General features: G+C 44.2%; 1 protein-coding gene across 1 annotated transcript in view; it reads right to left on the bottom strand.

The window, feature by feature from the left end:
• Positions 1–19,903, bottom strand: part of CALCR (calcitonin receptor) — a 180,296-nt gene that overhangs the window by 159,422 nt on the left and 971 nt on the right. The window contains exon 1 of the mRNA XM_069959416.1: positions 19,616–19,903. This exon is cut by the window's right edge and continues 971 nt beyond it. The gene's annotated coding sequence lies outside the window, so the exon portion shown is untranslated. The remainder of the gene's footprint in view (positions 1–19,615) is intronic.

Here is a 19,903-nt window from a genome sequence, read left to right as displayed (position 1 = left end):
GGCCCAGATGACTAGTTGCCGCCCCTCTCCCGGCCCAGATGACTAGTTGCCGCCCTTCTCCCGGCCCAGATGACTAGTTGCCGCCCTTCTCCCGGCCCAGATGACTAGTTGCCGCCTTCTCCCGACCCAGATGACTAGTTGCCGCCCTTCTCCCGGCCCAGATGACTAGTTGCCGCCCCTCTCCCGGCCCAGATGACTAGTTGCCGCCCTTCTCCCGGCCCAGATGACTAGTTGCCGCCCTTCTCCCGGCCCAGATGACTAGTTGCCGCCTTCTCCCGGCCCAGATGACTAGTTGCCGCCCTTCTCCCGGCCCAGATGACTAGTTGCCGCCCTTCTCCCGGCCCAGATGACTACTTACCTCCCTTTCCCGGCCCAGATGACTAGTTGCCTCCCCTCTCTCGGACTCACGCATCAGAGTAAAACTGTGATGTAAAGCTGCTACAGGTGTGACTGGTCGCCCTGGGGAGCTGAACAGTAGATCTATACTGTGCTGTTGAGACCCATATCACTACAATCATACTGACTGATTCCTTTTAAAGAGGTTGTCCAGGAAAAAATTCACTTCTGGATAGGGGAAAAGTAGGACGTCACGGAGGGTGCAACCTCCAACCCCCCCCAGAGATGTCAGTATCGCCCTCATGGCTTTTTATGTTATGAATAGAGATGCTGGTACGGCACATGAGCCGTGGCTCTATTTATTCCTATGGAGCTGAGTACAGCGTACTCAGCTTTTTCTGTCGCTCCATAGAATGGATATAGCCGTACTCACGGCTGCTTTCGTAACAGAGGTGGTAGAGCCCAATAAAGAGATCGGCAGTGGGTACAGAGGTCGGACCCCCCGTTACCTCCTACTTTTCCCCTATTCCCGTTTTTTATAATGGTAATCAATGGTAAATGGATCGAAAGGGATGCACACAAATTTATCCGCTTTTTGCATAAAACAGATGTAAAAAATGGATTGCAAAAACACAGTATGGACCCAGCCTTAGTCCCACACCATTTTCTGTAATCTGTCTTGCTGAGGCTGTTACTACAGACAGATTTCCCCTAACACCAGGCAGCAGGGAAGGGAGACATTGTCGTCATTGTTAGTATATAATTCAATTTACAAAAACCATAGGCATCACATGGAGAAAACTTGTGTGAAATGACGACGACCATTTATTGACCCTACTGTGCAGTATAGTGGTGCTAAATCAGTGCTGAAGCATCTTTATTCTCAGGATGATTGGGGGTCCTATAAACTGGATTCCCACCAGTCATCATTTTGATGCAGGGATGGGGAAACTGCGGCTCTCCAGCTGTTACAGATCTACAATTCCCATGATGCCTGGGCAGTAAAGCTTTAGCTGTAGGTGTCCGGGCATGACAGGAATTGTAGTTTTGTAACAGCTGTAGGGCTGCACGGGGTGATCGGCAAACTGAGCCCTGTTCTTCTTCCAGATGATAGAAGACTCTGTTCCTTATACAGAGGGACATGGGAGAAGGCAGGGTGCCAGGGTATGATTATACATGGTCATACCATATGGTCGTGCTGTTCTGTACTGTGATGTCACTGCGGATATAATCTCCTGTATAAGCATGCCCTTTATCTTGGTATTTATGGAGTATAAAAGCTGTCAGGTATATGGCGTTACAACATATTACCCAGCTAGTGAGGAGACAGTCACTTATAATGCTTTGTTATAAGATAACAGTTCCATGTCAGGAACTGTCCTGAGCAGGAGGGGTTTTCTATGGGGATTTGCTGCTGCTCTGGACAGTTCCTGACATGGACAGAGGTGGCAGCAGAGAGCACTGTGTCAGACTGGAGAGAATACACCACTTCCTGCAGGACATACAGCAGCTGATAAGTACTGGAAGACTGGAGATTTTAAATAGAAGTAATTTACAAATCTCTATAATTTTCTGATACCACTTAATGTGAAAACATTTTCTTTTCTGCGGAGTACCCCTTTAACCCTGCTAGACAGTCATAAGGCACATTCCATTATAGAAAAACATACGTTATGAGTAAACGGACTGTGAACATAACAAATATAAAATAGGAGCCATGAGAAAAAGCCTTGGCCATTTGAACCCAATTTTATAAGTTCTTCCTACTGACACCAAACCAGAAGACAAGGGCAAGAAAAGAGGTGAGAACACTCAGAAATGAGGAAGTAGCAAAACTCCGAAGGAATAATAACAAATAACAATAAGAAAAAAATAACAATTTTCAAAGAGAAGTCAGACATTACAAATAAGAAGTTATTTTTAGCTATTACTGATAATCCTCATCTAGAACTATAAAAAAAGGTTGATACTGCCAGATAAATCACTAAATAAAAAGTCAAAGTGTATAATAAAAATCCACTTACAAGAAACAAACACCGGGATATACAGTAGTTGGCAAAAAAAAAGCAAAGATCTTACCGGAAAGAAGAGTATAAAATGTATTAATGGCTGAAAGTAATTATAAACAACACAACAAGGGATAATACGCAGTATGACATTACAAGGGCACGGAGGACGCAAACAGCACGAAGCAAAGGAGAGAAAGATCACAAATTAATAAAATGAAACTACTATAATACTGCTCCTATATACAGGGATATAACTACTATAATACCGCTCCTATATACAGAAATATAACTACTATAATACTGCTCCTATATACAAGAATATAACTACTATAATACTGCTCCTATATACAGGGATATAACTACTATAATACCGCTCCTATATACAGAAATATAACTACTATAAAACTGCTCCTATATACAGGAATATAACTACTATAATACTACTCCCTATATACAGGAATATAACTACTATAATACTGCTCCTATATACAGGGATATAACTACTATAATACTGCTCCTATATACAGGAATATAACTACTATAATACTGCTCCTATATACAGGGATATAACTACTATAATACTGCTCCTATATACAGGAATATAACTACTATAATACTGCTCCTATATACAGGGATATAACTACTATAATACTGCCCCTATGTACAGGAATATAACTACTATAATACTGCTCCTATATACAACAATATAACTACTATAAAACTGCTCCCTATATACAGGAATATAACTACTATAATACTTCTATATATACAGGAATATAACTACTATAATGCGGTTCAGGGAAGAAACAGAGTGCTGCACCTCACACCTATGGCTGATACTAGTGCCCCTAGGCTAAATAAAAAACACATCAGAATTTTGTGTATGAATTGATCAAGCCATAGGGTTCTGGTGTGGTGTTTTTGGGTCTGGTCCTGTGACATGGGGGTCGTAGGGCCGTCCCATGGCCCCCATTCCCTGGCTGTGCACACCTGCGGGGTTGGTGGCCACTGACTGGCACGGTGTGGACTTAGTGTAGGGACCCATGTGTATCAGATACCGGCACGAGGTACATGGGGCAGTATGGCTTGATCAATTCATACACAAAATTCTGATGTGTTTTTTATTTAGCCTAGGGGCACTAGTATCAGCCATAGGTGTGAGGTGCAGCACTCTTTTTCTTCCCTGAACCGCATAACTACTATAATACTGCTCCTATATACAAGAATATAACTACTATAATACTGCCCCTATATACAAGAATATAACTACTATAATCAAACTGGGGAAGAAGATCTGAGTTAGCACCAGAGTCCAGTGTCATGTCATGTGCACCCACGAGCTAGGATATATAGGGTGAGGATAATAGGCCTACGGTGTGCAGCATAGGGGTGCAGAGCTATAACAAAGTATACAGGTAATCCAAAAAAGGAGACAAAGAAGCTTGCACTCACCAAAAAAACGTTTTTTTGGTGAGTGCAAGCTTCTTTGTCTCCTTTTTTGGATAACTACTATAATACTGCTCCTATATACAAGAATATAACTACTATAATACTGCTCCCTATATACAGGGATATAACTACTATAATACTGCTCCTATATACAGGAATATAACTACTATAATACTGCCACCATATGCAAAATAAAAATGACATCCCCCTCACCCTTGTATTATTCTGCTGCCTAGAAAACAGCCATCCCTCCCCCACCAGTGAGGTTCAGCAAGTATTGGCGGCTTTCGAGAATGACCCCAGTGCACGCCACTGTGCTACTGGACTTTATCGTTGTTATCACCTAAACTATTAAATTATCACATTCCCAATCTCACACGGTAAATAGAGCAAGCGCAAGAGATCGCCAAAGTTCAAAATAGCCGAGTTTTAGTCACCTTGTGTCCCAGAAAAAAAATAGTCACATATATACAAATATGGTACCAATTTGCTAAGTTTTTTTTGTAAACTTTTCTTTTTTTTTCTTTTTTCTTTTTTTTTGTTTCATCTCCCAAATATTTTATTTTTTTCAGTTCAGCAGTTTATTGTATAGAAAAATAAAGAGTGGTATTAAAAAATACAATTGTGTTGGCGAGGAAAAAAAATTAAAAATCAAAATTGGCTGCAACATGAAGGGGTTAAAGAAATGAAAAAATAAATAAATAAATAAAATAAATCTTGGCAGAATCCCCTGTTAACCTTCCCTTAAAATACTCCGGTGACCCAGTGAAATTGACATTGAAGTAAACTGATATTTTGCACCCAGAGGAAAACCATGTATAGCGGGATTGCTTATTGCTGCTAAGAATGATGGGATATGTGATCTATATAACTATACATACAATCTGCAAGGCCTCGCACACACTTATCACAGATAAATGAGGGAACTCTGAGCAGTCGGGGGGGGGGGGGGGGGCTCCTCTGCGGAGGCTGGGCAAAGATTTCCAAGTAAATGACCTGTTTCAGATCGCTTCGAAACAAGCTAGGGAAGCATAACTGTACTACTGGCGTATGTACGCGGTTCGTACGCATCCGGCCGCATGTCGATTTTTCCCACGCCCGTAGTTTCAGCCGCACATGTACTGCGGCGGATGAAATGCGGCTGGACTCATACGCAGTGTGAACATAGCCTTACAATGTGAACATATAGCTATCTCCTATAAAGCAAACAGGGTTTAAGCTGCATAATTAAAATGAGCACTGTCACTTTAAAAAAGGTTCACATGTACCGGGGACATGGCACAAGTTTTAAAGGGGTACTCCTGCAAAAATCTTTTACATCAACTAGTATACGAAAGTTATATAGATTTGTAATTTACTTCTATTTATAAATCTCCAGTCTTCCAGTACTTATCAGCTGCTGTATGTCCTGCAGGAAGCGGTGTATTCTTTCCAGTGTGACATAGTGCTCTCTGCTGCCACCTCTGTCCATGCCAGGAACTGTCCAGGGCAGGAGAGGTTTTCTATGGGGATTTGCTACTGCTCTGGACAGTTCCTGACATGGACAGACTGTGTCAGACTGGAGAGAATACACCACTTTCCGCAGGACATACAGCAGCTGATAAGTACTGGAAGACTGGAGATTTTTAAATCGAAATAAATTACAAATCTGTATAACTTTCTGATTTGAAAGAAAAAGATTTTTGCCAGAGTCCCCTTTTAATGGGTTGGGACCTGAGTGTTGAAACCCTCACCAATTGTTGGAACCAGGAGAGGTGCTCTGCTAAGCACTTCACTCCCCGGCTTTCTGCCTTATGGAGACTGTCTCCTGCAGCAAGATGGGGAGTGAAGTGCTAAGCATTGAGCTTCTCCCAGCCCCATCTAACAGTTGATGGGGGTCCGAACACACAGACCCCAACTAATCAAACTTTTGACATCTCTGGGACTAGTTGCCAATTTCTTAAAGTGACAGAAACAACCGGAGGTGCTGGTCACTTTCTTCAATTCAATGGAAGTCAATGAAACTGACTGACAGAACGGCACCCAAACTGGAGACAAGAGTGGTGTAGTAATACAACAAAGGCATACTGCTCCTGCTTGTAAATAGTGTACTATGGGGTCTGCACTCACTTACGGGACCTATTACACAGCTGAATAATGGTGCAGCCACAGCTGTTAGATTGCTTTGCATCCCTTTGCTTCAATCAGCCGGCAGAATATGATCAGCCATCGAGCAGTGCATTCCCACCACACGGGGTGATACTTGATTTGGTAAATAATCTTGCCGTGTTATACGGCCTCTGCCTAGCGCTTGCAATAGATGTCCGTACTGGAAATAGTGACACCGACTGTTGAATTGTGGAGCCCCACAGGCTGAAATGTAGACCAATAAATGTATCACTGCATATAGCTTTAAGCCCTACCCAGCGCTGTGGTTACACATCAGACTTTAAAGGAAACTTATCAGGTTGAAAATGGTAAATAAGCGAAGCATAGCGCCATCGCCGCCATGTAACATCTGGTGCCCACATTACATAGGTACATAGTCACTTTCTCTGCCCAACACTGCATTGAAGAAAGAAGCGCCTGCATCATTCTGTAAGGCCTCATAAACCTCACACTGCCAGCCCCTCCTCAGCCTACCCGACTACCAGCCCCTCCCCAGCCTGGCTGACTGCCAGCCCCTCCCCAGCCTAGCTGATTGCCAGCCCCTCCCCAGCCTAGCTGACTGCCAGCCCCTCCCCAGCCTAGCTGACTGCCAGCCCCTCCCCAGCCTAGCTGAATGCTAGCCCCTCCCCAGCCTAGCTGACTGTCAGCCCCTCCCCAGCCTAGCTGACTGTCAGCCCCTCCCCAGCCTAGCTGACTGTCAGCCCCTCCCCAGCCTAGCTGACTGTCAGCCCCTCCCCAGCCTAGCTGACTGCCAGCCCCTCCCCAGCCTGACTGCCAGCCCCTCCCCAGCCTGACTGCCAGCCCCTCCCCAGCCTAGCTGACTGCCAGCCCCTCCCCAGCCTAGCTGAATGCTAGCCCCTCCCCAGCCTAGCTGACTGCCAGCCCCTCCCCAGCCTAGCTGACTGCCAGCCCCTCCCCAGCCTAGCTGACTGCCAGCCCCTCCCCAGCCTAGCTGACTGCCAGCCCCACCCCAGCCTAGCTGACTGCCAGCCCCTCCCCAGTCTAGCTGACTGCCAGCCCCTCCCCAGTCTAGCTGACTGTCAGCCCCTCCCCAGCCTAGCTGACTGCCAGCCCCTCCCCAGCCTAGCTGACTGCCAGCCCCTCCCCAGCCTAGCTGACTGCCAGCCCCTCCCCAGCCTAGCTGACTGCCAGCCCCTCCCCAGCCTAGCTGACTGTCAGCCCCTCCCCAGCCTAGCTGACTGTCAGCCCCTCCCCAGTCTAGCTGACTGTCAGCCCCTCCCCAGCCTTGCTGACTGCCAGCCCCTCCCCAGCCTAGCTGACTGCCAGCCCCCCCCCCCCAGACTGACTGCCAGCCCCTCCCCAGCCTAGCTGACTGCCAGCCTAGCTCTTGGAGCTCATGTGTCATCAAATTTGATGGTTAAAGCTTTACAGGTTCTCTGGCGATTTCTGTGACTTACCAAGCAAAATGTGTCATGTAGATGTTTTCTCACTGGCAATTCTAGTGGGCACCCCAGCTTAGTCATTTATAAGATCCTAATATGCTCAGACGTCTGGCCACTCACTATTAGTATGTATCAGATCCCAAAGAAGTATCCAGCTAAGGCGTTTTTGCAATTTTTTTCTCATCCGTTTTATGAAAAGATGGATGAAAAACAGATTCAAAAATTGGATGCATTGGTGGCAATTCATGTTATTTAGTTTTTTCATTGACTTTCATTGTTAAAAAAAAGACATGGATCAAAAAGCATCCCTTTTTTTAGTGTACAGTCTCGTGAGTTGAGACACAGACGTGACATCGTGAGACAACGTGATAACACACTACTGCACCCAGCCCAGAACTACACCACCTGTTGCAGCCCCTTGTGCTCCACACACAAAGAATACTGGGTTCACATGCACAGAACATACACTATAGTCCATACCACACTGCAAAAATCAAGGATATTTAGAGACAAGGGTGGGAATTCATCAAGACCAACGTACTGATACCAGTGCCAGTTCCCCCGCTGAATTCACTAAGAGGCATGCGCCTCTTAGGGAATTTGGTGGAACCTGCGTCTGACACAAGAATTGCATAAAAGTATACCTTTTTGTGCCTGGTTTATGCCTGATTTTTGATTTTTAATGTTGGCAAGTACTGTATGTAGCCACTGATACATGAAGCAGACATCATGGCACTGGACCCTCCGGTAGACCCTAGCCTTGACTGGCCAAACTCCTTTTTGCCTCCCCTCTTTTTTACACCTTATTCCCTTCTCCTTGCTGCTCCCTCTAACCACAAGCTGCACACTTGGCCGTACAGATCTGGATCCCACCCCTGGTATGTCGGGTTATCTAATAACATTAGCACCGGGAAGACCTCACATCTGAAAATAATTAAAATCTGCTATTTATAAATGTAAATTAAAGAATGTGAACTAAAAATAAAATGAAGCCGACAGGGTGAAGCCAGGAGAGAGATGTAACAGAGCATGAAATGGAAACTCAGGCCAGAAAGATAGTTCTGCATTTTATTCTACAAAATATTTATGGAGGCACAGGAGCATTATTACTCTATGGAGGTACTATTACTATATGATGGCACAGGAGCATTATTACTCTATGGAGGTACTATTACTATATGATGGCACAGGAGCATTATTACTCTATAGAGGTACTATTACCGTATGATGGCACAGGAGCATTATTACTCTGTGGAGGTACTATTACCGTATGATGGCACAGGAGCATTATTCCCCTATGGAGGTACTATTACTATATGATGGCACAGGAGCATTATTACTCTATAGAGGTACTATTACCGTATGATGGCACAGGAGCATTATTCCCCCATGGAGGTACTATTACCGTATGATGGCACAGGAGCATTATTCCCCCATGGAGGTACTATTACCGTATGATGGCACAGGAGCATTATTACTCTATAGAGGTACTATTACCGTATGATGGCACAGGAGCATTATTACTCTATGGAGGTACTATTACCGTATGATGGCACAGGAGCATTATTCCCCTATAGAGGTACTATTACTATATGATGGCACAGGAGCATTATTCCCCTATGGAGGTACTATTACCGTATGATGGCACAGGAGCATTATTCCCCTATGGAGGTACTATTACTATATGATGGCACAGAAGCATTATTCCCCTATGGAGGTACTATTACAGTATGATGGCACAGGAGCATTATTCCCCTATGGAGGTACTATTACCGTATGATGGCACAGGAGCATTATTCCCCTATGGAGGTACTATTACAGTATGATGGCACAGGAGCATTATTCCCCTATGGAGGTACTATTACCCTATGATGGCACAGGAGCATTATTCCCCTATGGAGGTACTATTACCGTATGATGGCACAGGAGCATTATTCCCCTATAGAGGTACTATTACTATATGATGGCACAGGAGCATTATTCCCCTATGGAGGTACTATTACCGTATGATGGCACAGGAGCATTATTCCCCTATGGAGGTACTATTACTATATGATGGCACAGGAGCATTATTCCCCTATGGAGGTACTATTACCGTATGATGGCACAGGAGCATTATTCCCCTATGGAGGTACTATTACTATATGATGGCACAGAAGCATTATTCCCCTATGGAGGTACTATTACTATATCATGGCACAGGAGCATTATTCCCCTATGGAGGTACTATTACTATATGATGGCACAGAAGCATTATTCCCCTATGGAGGTACTATTACTATATCATGGCACAGGAGCATTATTCCCCCATGGGGGTACTATTACTATATCATGGCACAGGAGCATTATTCCCCTATGGAGGTACTATTACTATATGATGGCACAGAAGCATTATTCCCCTATGGAGGTACTATTACTATATCATGGCACAGGAGCATTATTCCCCCATGGGGGTACTATTACCGTATGATGGCACAGGAGCATTATTCCCCTATGGAGGTACTATTACCGTATGATGGCACAGGGACATTATTCCCCTATGGAGGTACTATTACCGTATGATGGCACAGGAGCATTATTCCCCTATAGAGGTACTATTACTATATGATGGCACAGAAGCATTATTCCCCTATGGAGGTACTATTACCGTATGATGGCACAGAAGCATTATTCCCCTATGGAGGTACTATTACTATATGATGGCACAGGAGCATTATTCCCCTATGGAGGTACTATTACCGTATGATCGCACAGGAGCATTATTCCCCTATGGAGGTACTATTACCGTATGATGGCACAGGAGCATTATTCCCCTATGGAGGTACTATTACCGTATGATGGCACAGAAGCATTATTCCCCTATGGAGGTACTATTACTATATGATGGCACAGGGACATTATTCCCCTATGGAGGTACTATTACCGTATGATCGCACAGGAGCATTATTCCCCTATGGAGGTACTATTCCCCTATGGAGGTACTATTACTATATCATGGCACAGGAGCATTATTCCCCTATGGAAGTACTATTACTATATCATGGCACAGGAGCATTATTCCCCTATGGAGGTACTATTACTATATCATGGCACAGGAGCATTATTCCCCTATGGAGGTACTATTACTGTATGATCGCACAGGAGCATTATTCCCCTATGGAGGTACTATTACTATATGGTGGCATTAGTACTGCATGTGTATTAAGAGCAGAGATGGGCTCCCTACTCCCCCTATGGCCATTTCACTATGAAGCTACTGTGCTACAGGCAGTGACGCGGTGTGCAGTGGATGACTATGTGTAGCAGCTGCCTTCAGTGATTCAGAGGACCATGTCTGCTACTGTACCTACAGCGATGGATAAAGAGAGAAGGAGGAGGAGAAGGTAGAAGAGGTCTTGGCACCATGATGGGCAAGGCAGCCAGTGGTTACCGTTGCTTCCTTTTCCTCTTTTCCTCCAGCTATGACATGGTCCCCCAGAGTCAGACAGGTGCAGTCTCCTGAAGTCCAGCAGGCACCTGCTACACATAGCCCTGCAGACTGCTGTCTATAGCAAAGCAACTAATAAAGATACATTACAAATTTTATGATTTTGTAACAGGGTTCAATTTAAAGTGGCACTATCAGCAGGTTTTGCCCAATGAAGCTGCTGATATGCCCCACAGGCGGTTTACCTTGTAACTCGGTCGCTGTAGATAATTCTGTGGTGTCTCATCACTGGTGTTTTTCCTTGGCACCTTGGAAAGTTTTCTCTCAGGTTAACAAAGAGGGAGATGAAGTACCTTATTTTCCCCACTAGGTGTCGCTACTGTTTTATGTCTTTTATGCATGGTTGTAGGGTTCACTGTTTTGTGTCATGTGTTGTATGCTGACCAGTTGCAGGTGCTCTTCTTTCTTGTCCTATCCTGTTCTTCTTCTCTCTCACCCACACTCAGTCCCACCACTCACAGGAAGGTTTAGATATAGCCCCTGTAGGAGGAGTTAACCTGGTGGAGGAAGTGAGTTAGTCTCTAGCTAGTTTTTAGTGAGAGAGGACACACAGAGACTAAGTTCCTGCAGAAGTTAAGCCAGGGCCTGGCTTTAGCCAGGACCACTGACAGGGACCAGAGATAGATGCAGCAAAAGACTTTATTCTTTGTACAAGCAACTACTACAGTTATGCAGTGCTAAGTTCACCTTAGGGGAGGGAAGCCACCTAGCCCATGCCAGGAACCTCCCAAAAATGTGCAGGGCAGTCTCCTGATATGAGAGGATCTGACCCCAGTAGGACAAAGCTACCAGAATAGGTCTAGGTATCCTACAGAACAGTGCAGGATGACTAGGTAGTCTTGGAAGTCTGCTACACCCAGATAACCGACGACTGGGGCTCAAGCTTTCCACCTAAGACGGGTTCTTTGCAACTAGGGGGCAGAAGGTGGTCAGACTATTGTCTAAGGCTATGTTCACACTACGTATTAAACCGGCCGTTCCGTGACCCAGGCCGGGTCATGGAACGGCCGGTCTCTGGCCGTATCATCTCTGGCCGGGTGATCTTTCCAGCCACAGAACTCTGATGCGGGCGCATCAGTGCGCGCCCGCATCAGAGCTTACCATAGCACACAGTGAAGCAAGCGTCTGGAGCCACTCGCTTCACTGTGTGAACTGACAGGTCTTTCTGCGGCCGGAATTCGCTGAATTCCGGCCGCAGAAAACTGACCTGTCAGTTATTTGCGGGGCCGCACAGATCCCGGCCGGAGCGTATACGATGTGTGTACGCTCCGGCCGGGATCCCATTGCTTAATAGGCTGTGTTCCGCTGCACAAAAACTATGCCCGTTGTTGCCATCGGCAACAACGGCCGTAGTTTTACGTAGTGTGAACATAGCCTAAACGTGAGTACGAGTATTACTTAGGGCCCTATTACACATATGACAGATTTTTTTCAGCCAAAACCAGGAATGGATTTGAAAAGAGGAGAAATCTCAGTCTTTCCTTTATGACCTATTCTCTATTTATAGTCCGTTCCTGGCTTTGGCGGAAAAAATCTGTCAGATAATCTGTCAGACATCTGTTGGTGTAATAGGGCCCTTACTTCTACTTATCTACACTTTAGTTTCGGCAGAGTACAGATTCTACATTGGGCAAGGCTCCTCTGGCAACTCCTCTCCTCTTCCTTCTCTTCACAAAGCACTTACTACCAAAAGCACATACCTCTTAAAGCACTGGTCTTATTCTACAGTCAAAAACTACATTTACCAAGATTTGCACTACCTTTATTACGTGTACTTTTGACCTACAACTTCGCTCAGTAAAGTGTTCGATTTTTAAACCAAACACACGGGACTCTGTCTTATGTTCCTGCACCTGCACACACACACCACTGCCTACCTTGGGTTATTTTTACCCTTCTCTGTGGTTGGCGGTACCAACATCCCGGGTGGGTTTACAACCACTCCAGGTAGCCGTGACAAGAGCCCAAGGGACCCGCAACAAGCCCAGAGATTACCGACCATTTGGGGACATATACCGGCCAAAACAGGTACCAATATCACACCTATGTAGCACTACAGTACTGGCGTCACAACAACTTTACAGTAACTGGCCACAATTCTTTTCTTCTCCTCTGTGTTTTCCTGCAATTCCCTAATTGCCCCTATGCTAATTAGGGGTTTAGGAGCTTTTGGGACATCGCCATGTGGGCCAGAGCACCCGCTTGTCCTGCCCAGCCTACTCTGCCCACTATGCACATCCATATATGCATAGTGGCCCCTTTGCTACGCACGTGCAAGGAAGATGTCCCGTCGAAGACAGGCTGCTTCCCGCACGAATATGCATAGTGGGTGGGATGGGACGCGGCGGGCCCGGCGGGTGCTTCAGGCCACAGGGCGACACCTCAAATGCTCCTAAGCCCCTAATTAGCACAGAGGCAATTAGGAAATTGCAGGAAAACACGGAGGAGAAGAAAAGAGTTACAAGGTAAACAGCTGGTGGGGCATATCAGCAGGTTCATTGGGCAGAACCTGCTGATAGTGCCGCTTTAACAATATTTGTTTTTCTCCAGAGTGCTCCTTTAATTCCCAATGAGCAAACTGTCCATGAACAACAATGCAGCTGTAATACGGGAACAATACAGCTGTAATACAGGAACAACAATGCAGCTGTGAGACGGGAAAAACAATACAGCTGTAATACAGGAACAACAATACAGCTGTAATACGGGAACAATGCAGCTGTATACAGGAACCACAATGCAGCTGTAATACAGTAACAACAATGCAGCTGTAATACAGGAACAGCAATACAGCTGTAATATGGGAAAAACAATGCAGCTGTAATACAGGAACAATAATACAGCTGTAATACGGGAACAACCGCAAGGGCAAATTTCCTCGCAAGCGCAAATTTCCTCCAAGTCCAGTGGACATCGAGGGGACGGACATTGAGACAGTGAACACTTATAAATATCTGGGTGTGGTCCTCAATAATAAGCTGGACTGGGCTGATCACATGGACACATTGTACAGAAAGGGCCACAGCAGGCTCTACCTGCTCAGGAGGACCTGTAATACAGGAACAATAATGCAGCTGTAATACGGGAACAACAATGCAGCTGTAATACGGGAACAACAATGCAGCTGTAATATAGTAACAATAATGCAGCTGTAATACAGGAAGAACAATACAGCTGTAATACAGTAACAATAATGCAGCTGTAATACAGGCACAACAATACAGCTGTAATACGGGAACAACAATACAGCTGTAATACGGGAACAACAATGCAGCTGTAATACGGGAACAATAATGTAGTTGTAATACAGGAACATCATTGCAGCTGTAATACAGGAACAACAATGCAGCTGTAATACAGGAACAATAATGCAGCTGTAATACAGGAACAACAATACAGCTGTAATACGGGAACAACAATGCAGCTGTAATACGGAAACAACAACAATGCAGCTGTCATACAGTAACAATGCAGCTGTAATACAGTAACAATAATGCAGCTGTAATACAGGAACAACAATGCAGCTGTAATACAGGAACAACAATGCAGCTGTATTACGGGAACGACAATGCAGCTGTAATACGGGAGCTCAAATAAAGCGGTGCCATGGCAGCGGAGTACCTCTATAATACAGGGCCGGCGGGGCTGTGTACATTTCTTGGTGCTAGAACAGGTAGGTATTAGATGGGAAATGATTTACTTATCCATCACCGGAGCGTAAACCATTTGCATCTCTGCTGTGAATAGTGATTACGTTTGGAGGAACTCCGTCCTGCTTTTATTGCTTTTGTAGAAAGCCTATTAAATATTGTATGCGCTCTGGATTATGATGGCATTATTATATTGAGTCTGCAAGAATTTTTTTTATTATTAAATCTCGGCATTATAATGCTCTTAGAGCGGCCGCAGACACAAAGAATTTGGTGAGAATAAATAAAGCACACCAGGAGTTGAATGCTCAACCTGAGGCGTAGAACGGAGTCTACTCTCACAGCCCTATGGACTCTCCCTTTAAGAAGTATAATCTGTGGATAATTTACCTGCAGCACCCCCGCTGGGCAAATGAAGCATTACAATCTTGTCACTGAAATCAAAAAGGTTCTATGTACTGTATGATGAACAGGTATTCCAGGTGATCTAGAATGAGAGTCTCTCTTATTACTAAAATTGTGCATGTGCAGGAAGCTGAGATATATGGAGCTGTTTGATGCAGCAGTCACAAATAACCGTTTCTGTGCTGCACGCAGTTTTCTTTCTCTAACAGGGTGAAAAGTAGTTTATTATTTTATTCCTTAGGATTCCTGGAGCAGCTGTACAGTGTGAGGACCCCAGCAAACAGCTCCTCTTATCTCAGCTTCCTGTATCCATAGGATACTGATTACATTATGTTTGATTAGAATGTAGAAACTTGGTCAGAAGAAAGTAATGTGCTGTATGAAATGGGGAAGGACAAGAGCTGCCTGCAGAGGCTAGATGGGGGTGGGGGCGGCCGGGCACGTGCCAGGGCGCCGGGGGGATGCCAACAAGCCTCTCCGCTTTGGCTGGGGTTTTCGGATACCACAATCAAGCACGGAGCTGAATCTTTGCCCAAGGTGAAGGAAATCCTAGCTATGGCTGACTGTGCAGATTATATAGGAGATGCCTAGAAATTAAAGCTGTGAATCGATCTGCCGCTATATTTGGCCATGAATGAGCCGAGCGGCTGCGGATCGTGTGTGATGCGTCCCAGGCAGCAGGATGAGGGTGGCTACGGGGGAATGGATCCTACGGAGGGGAATGGATCCTACGGAGGGGAATGGATCCTACGGAGGGAAATGGATCCTACGGAGGGAAATGGATCCTACGGAGGGAAATGGATCCTACGGAGGGGAATGGATCCTACGGAGGGGAATGGATCCTACGGAGGGGAATGGATCCTACGGAGGGGAATGGATCCTACGGAGGGAAATGGATCCTACGGAGGGGAATGGATCCTACGGAGGGGAATGGATCCTATGGAGGGAAATGGATCCTATGGAGGGGAATGGATTCTACAGAGGGGAATGGATCCTACAGAGGGGAATGGATCCTATGGAGGGAAATGGATCCTACGGAGGGGAATGGATCCTACATAGGGGAATGGATCCTACAGAGGGGAAATGGATCATAAAAAGGGGAAATGGATCATAACTTGGGGAATGGATCATAATTTGGGGAATGGATCATACAGAGGGGAATGGATCATACAGAGGGGAATGGATCATACAGAGGAGAATGGATCCTATGGGGGAATAGATCATAAGGAGGAATGGATCATACAAAGAGGAAAGGATCATACGGGGGAATGGATCATATGGGGAAAAGAATCATACAGAGGAATGGATCCTATGGAGGAATAGATCATACGGGGGAATGGATCATATGAGGGAATGGGTCACACTGAGGAATTGATTGTGCGGAGGAACGGATCATATAGATGAATGCCTCAGTGTTACAGAACTGATAGAAAGGTGAAGGTGTTGGGCAGTGCACTGCTGATCTCTAACTACAGCTGATCTCCGTCCAACACGCCAAAGTTTATACAACGCTGCTCTCTATAAAACTCTGATCTCTATAAAATCCCAACATTGATGCTGAGGTTGGGGACGTTCAGAGTCCTATAGACCAAGTCACCTCTGTTTTTGGGACTGGTGGGGGTCCAAGTGGTCAGAACCTACTGATCAGCTAGTTATCCTGTGGATGAGGATATCGCTTAATTTAGGGATAACCCCTTTTAAGCATCAATGTGGCATCAATATGGGGCATTTGGGTAGAAATCTTTCGTTACCTTAAGAAGCAGATAGGGACGGGGCAGTAATAGAATAATGGGGGAACGGGGGGTACTTGTGGTTGGCATGGGGAACCTCCATTTTGTATTATGTGGGTGCACTATGGCATTGGCACTGGCATCATGTTAGGGCGTCTATTTTATCCAGGATACCTGATTAATATGCACCTTTATTCATAGGAAGGAGAAATGTGATCACGACTGCGTTTTTTTGCCATTCTGGCACTGAATTTACTACAAGTGATCAGCCGGCCAATGGCCGACCCCATGTACAGAGTGCGGGCGCTGAGGGGAGAGACATTTACCTCTGTACAACACAATAACCCCTACTGGAAACCATCACTGTACTGGGAAATGCACAAGATTTATCCTCATCACCTTGGAACTGGATCTCCTGCCGACTGTGACTTATACTGGAATTAATCTCCTCGCAACAAGGAACAAGACAATCGGCTCACAGCAAAGCAATTCCCAGGAGAGAGCGGTGATCCCTCCGGTCTGTGATGGATAGATAGATAGATAGATAGATAGATAGATAGATAGATAGATAGATAGATAGATAGATAGATAGGAGATAGATAGATAAGAGATAGATAGATAGATAGATAGATAGATAGATAGATAGATAGATAGATAGGAGATAGATAGGAGATAGATAGGAGATAGATAGATAGATAGATAGATAGATAAGAGATAGATAGATAGATAGAAGATAGATAGATAGATAGATAGATAGATAGATAGATAGATAGATAGATAGATAGATAGATAGATAGGAGATAGATAGATAGATAGATAGATAGATAGATAGATAGATAGATAGATAGATAGGAGATAGATAGATAGATAGATAGATAGATAGATAGATAGGAGATAGATAGATAGGAGATAGATAGATAGATAGATAGATAGATAGATAGATAGATAGATAGGAGATAGATAGATAGATAGATAGATAGATAGAGATAGATAGATAGATAGATAGATAGATAGATAGATAGATAGATAGATAGATAGATAGATAGGAGATAGATAGATAGATGTAGTAGTATGCTGACATAAAGGGACTGTGGCTTCTATCCTAGTGGTCCTGTAAGCGTTATACAGCAATAATAGTGCCAGCAGTATTAGTAGTCATAATAACCCTAAACCCCATCATACAAGTAGTAATAGTTATAATTCATCAGAAAGGACAATAAGTATTATTCATTTTGTCACCTTGAGTCAAAGGACGGATCATGACAGCACTGAGTAATGGTATCCACACAGCTACCTACATACTGGAGGCCAAAATGGGGGGATTTCAGCCCCTCTGTGAGACCACCTGGGTACCTGCACAAACCCCCTCACAGCGCCCTCTCTGGGTGGGTGTGCATCATCGCTGAGCCTTGTCAGACTGGGTGACAGGGCTGGTATAGCAGAGCCGGGACAGTTGGCAGGTGTGTATTCACTGTACAGTAATGATAATCACTATCCACATCATCATCATCCCCTTAATCACCACCACCACCATCATCATCATTACCAATGGTTTCCAAAGTAAATGGTTGGACATGCTGGATGTTATATCGTCCCCTTAGACCAATAGTTTCCTACTGCTGCTAGTATTAACTATACTAAGTACTGATCCAGATTACTACTATTACTGATACTCTACCACTATAACTACTACTACTTACAGTAATATAGTACCACTAACAGCAGTAATAATATGCCACTACTACTATGACTATTGGCAAAAGTAACAATGGAGCAGCAATACTAAAAGTTATACACCAGTACTATTCCTATTATTTACTATAATAAAATAATAATAGCAGTAATAGTAAATATAATAAAAATATAATCTACTAACAATAATAAACATGTACTACTAATATTACTATAGCTACTACTGGAGAAAAGGGGGAAGCCGGATGCTACTACTACTAATAATAATAACACACGACTACTAACATTGTACATCTCATCCTGACACAAGTACTGACACTACTAACACTACTACTACTACTACTACTACTACTAATAATAATAATAATAATAATAATATATTAGTACTGACACTACTAACACTACTACTACTAATAATAATATATTAGTACTGACACTACTAACACTACTACTACTACTACTAATAATAATAATAATATATTAGTACTGACACTACTAACACTACTACTACTACTACTACTACTAATAATAATAATATATTAGTACTGACACTACTAACACTACTACTAATAATAATAATATATTAGTACTAACACTACTACTACTACTACTACTACTAATAATAATAATAATAATAATAATAATAATAATAATAATAATAATAGTACTGCTGCTAGTAGCAGTAATATCTTTTATATGATACTACTAATATAGTGCTGCTAGTAGTAACTATTACAATGGGCTGAATAGACAAGATGACATCCAGGAGACAGGTGTTACCTATGGCCACCAGGACCTAATATTAACTTTTTGAAATACTACCACTACAACTACTACTACTCCCACCATCATCACTACTACATATATCACTACTACTACCACCGTCACTACTACATATATCATTACCACTACAACTACTCCCACCATCATCACTACTACATATATCACTACTACTACCACTATCACTACAACTAATACTACTACCACCACCACTACCATCACTACTAATACTATCACTACTACTCCCACCGTCACTACTACATATATCATTACCACTACAACTACTCCCACCATCATCACTACTACATATATCACTACTACTACCACTATCACTACAACTAATACTACTACCACCACCACCACCATCACTACTAATACTATCACTACTACTCCCACCATCACTACCACCATCAGTACTACTCCCACCACCACAGATGATGATCCTGTCACAGATGAGAAGCTCCTGCAGCTCAGGTCATTGTTCACAACCAGACACAACCGCGTTATTAGAAAGTGAAGAACTTACAGAATACAGATGAGCCGGTCCTGTCCCCTCAGAGATGGGGGTCCTCTCTTCTCAGTAATAGGGGGTCCTCTCTCCTCAGTAATAGGGGGTCCTCTCTCCTCAGTAATAGAGGGTCCTCTCTCCTCAGTAATAGGGGGTCCTCTCTCCTCAGTAATAGGGGGTCCTCTCTCCTCAGTAATAGGGGGTCCTCTCTCCTCAGTAATAGGGGGTCCTCTCTCCTCAGTAATAGGGGGTCCTCTCTCCTCAGTAATAGGGGGTCCTCTCTCCTCAGTAATAGGGGGTCCTCTC

The sequence above is a fragment of the Dendropsophus ebraccatus genome, chromosome 2, assembly GCF_027789765.1.
Source record: "Dendropsophus ebraccatus isolate aDenEbr1 chromosome 2, aDenEbr1.pat, whole genome shotgun sequence".
Classification (NCBI taxonomy): domain Eukaryota; kingdom Metazoa; phylum Chordata; class Amphibia; order Anura; family Hylidae; genus Dendropsophus; species Dendropsophus ebraccatus.
This window is presented reverse-complemented; position numbering and strand designations above follow the sequence as displayed.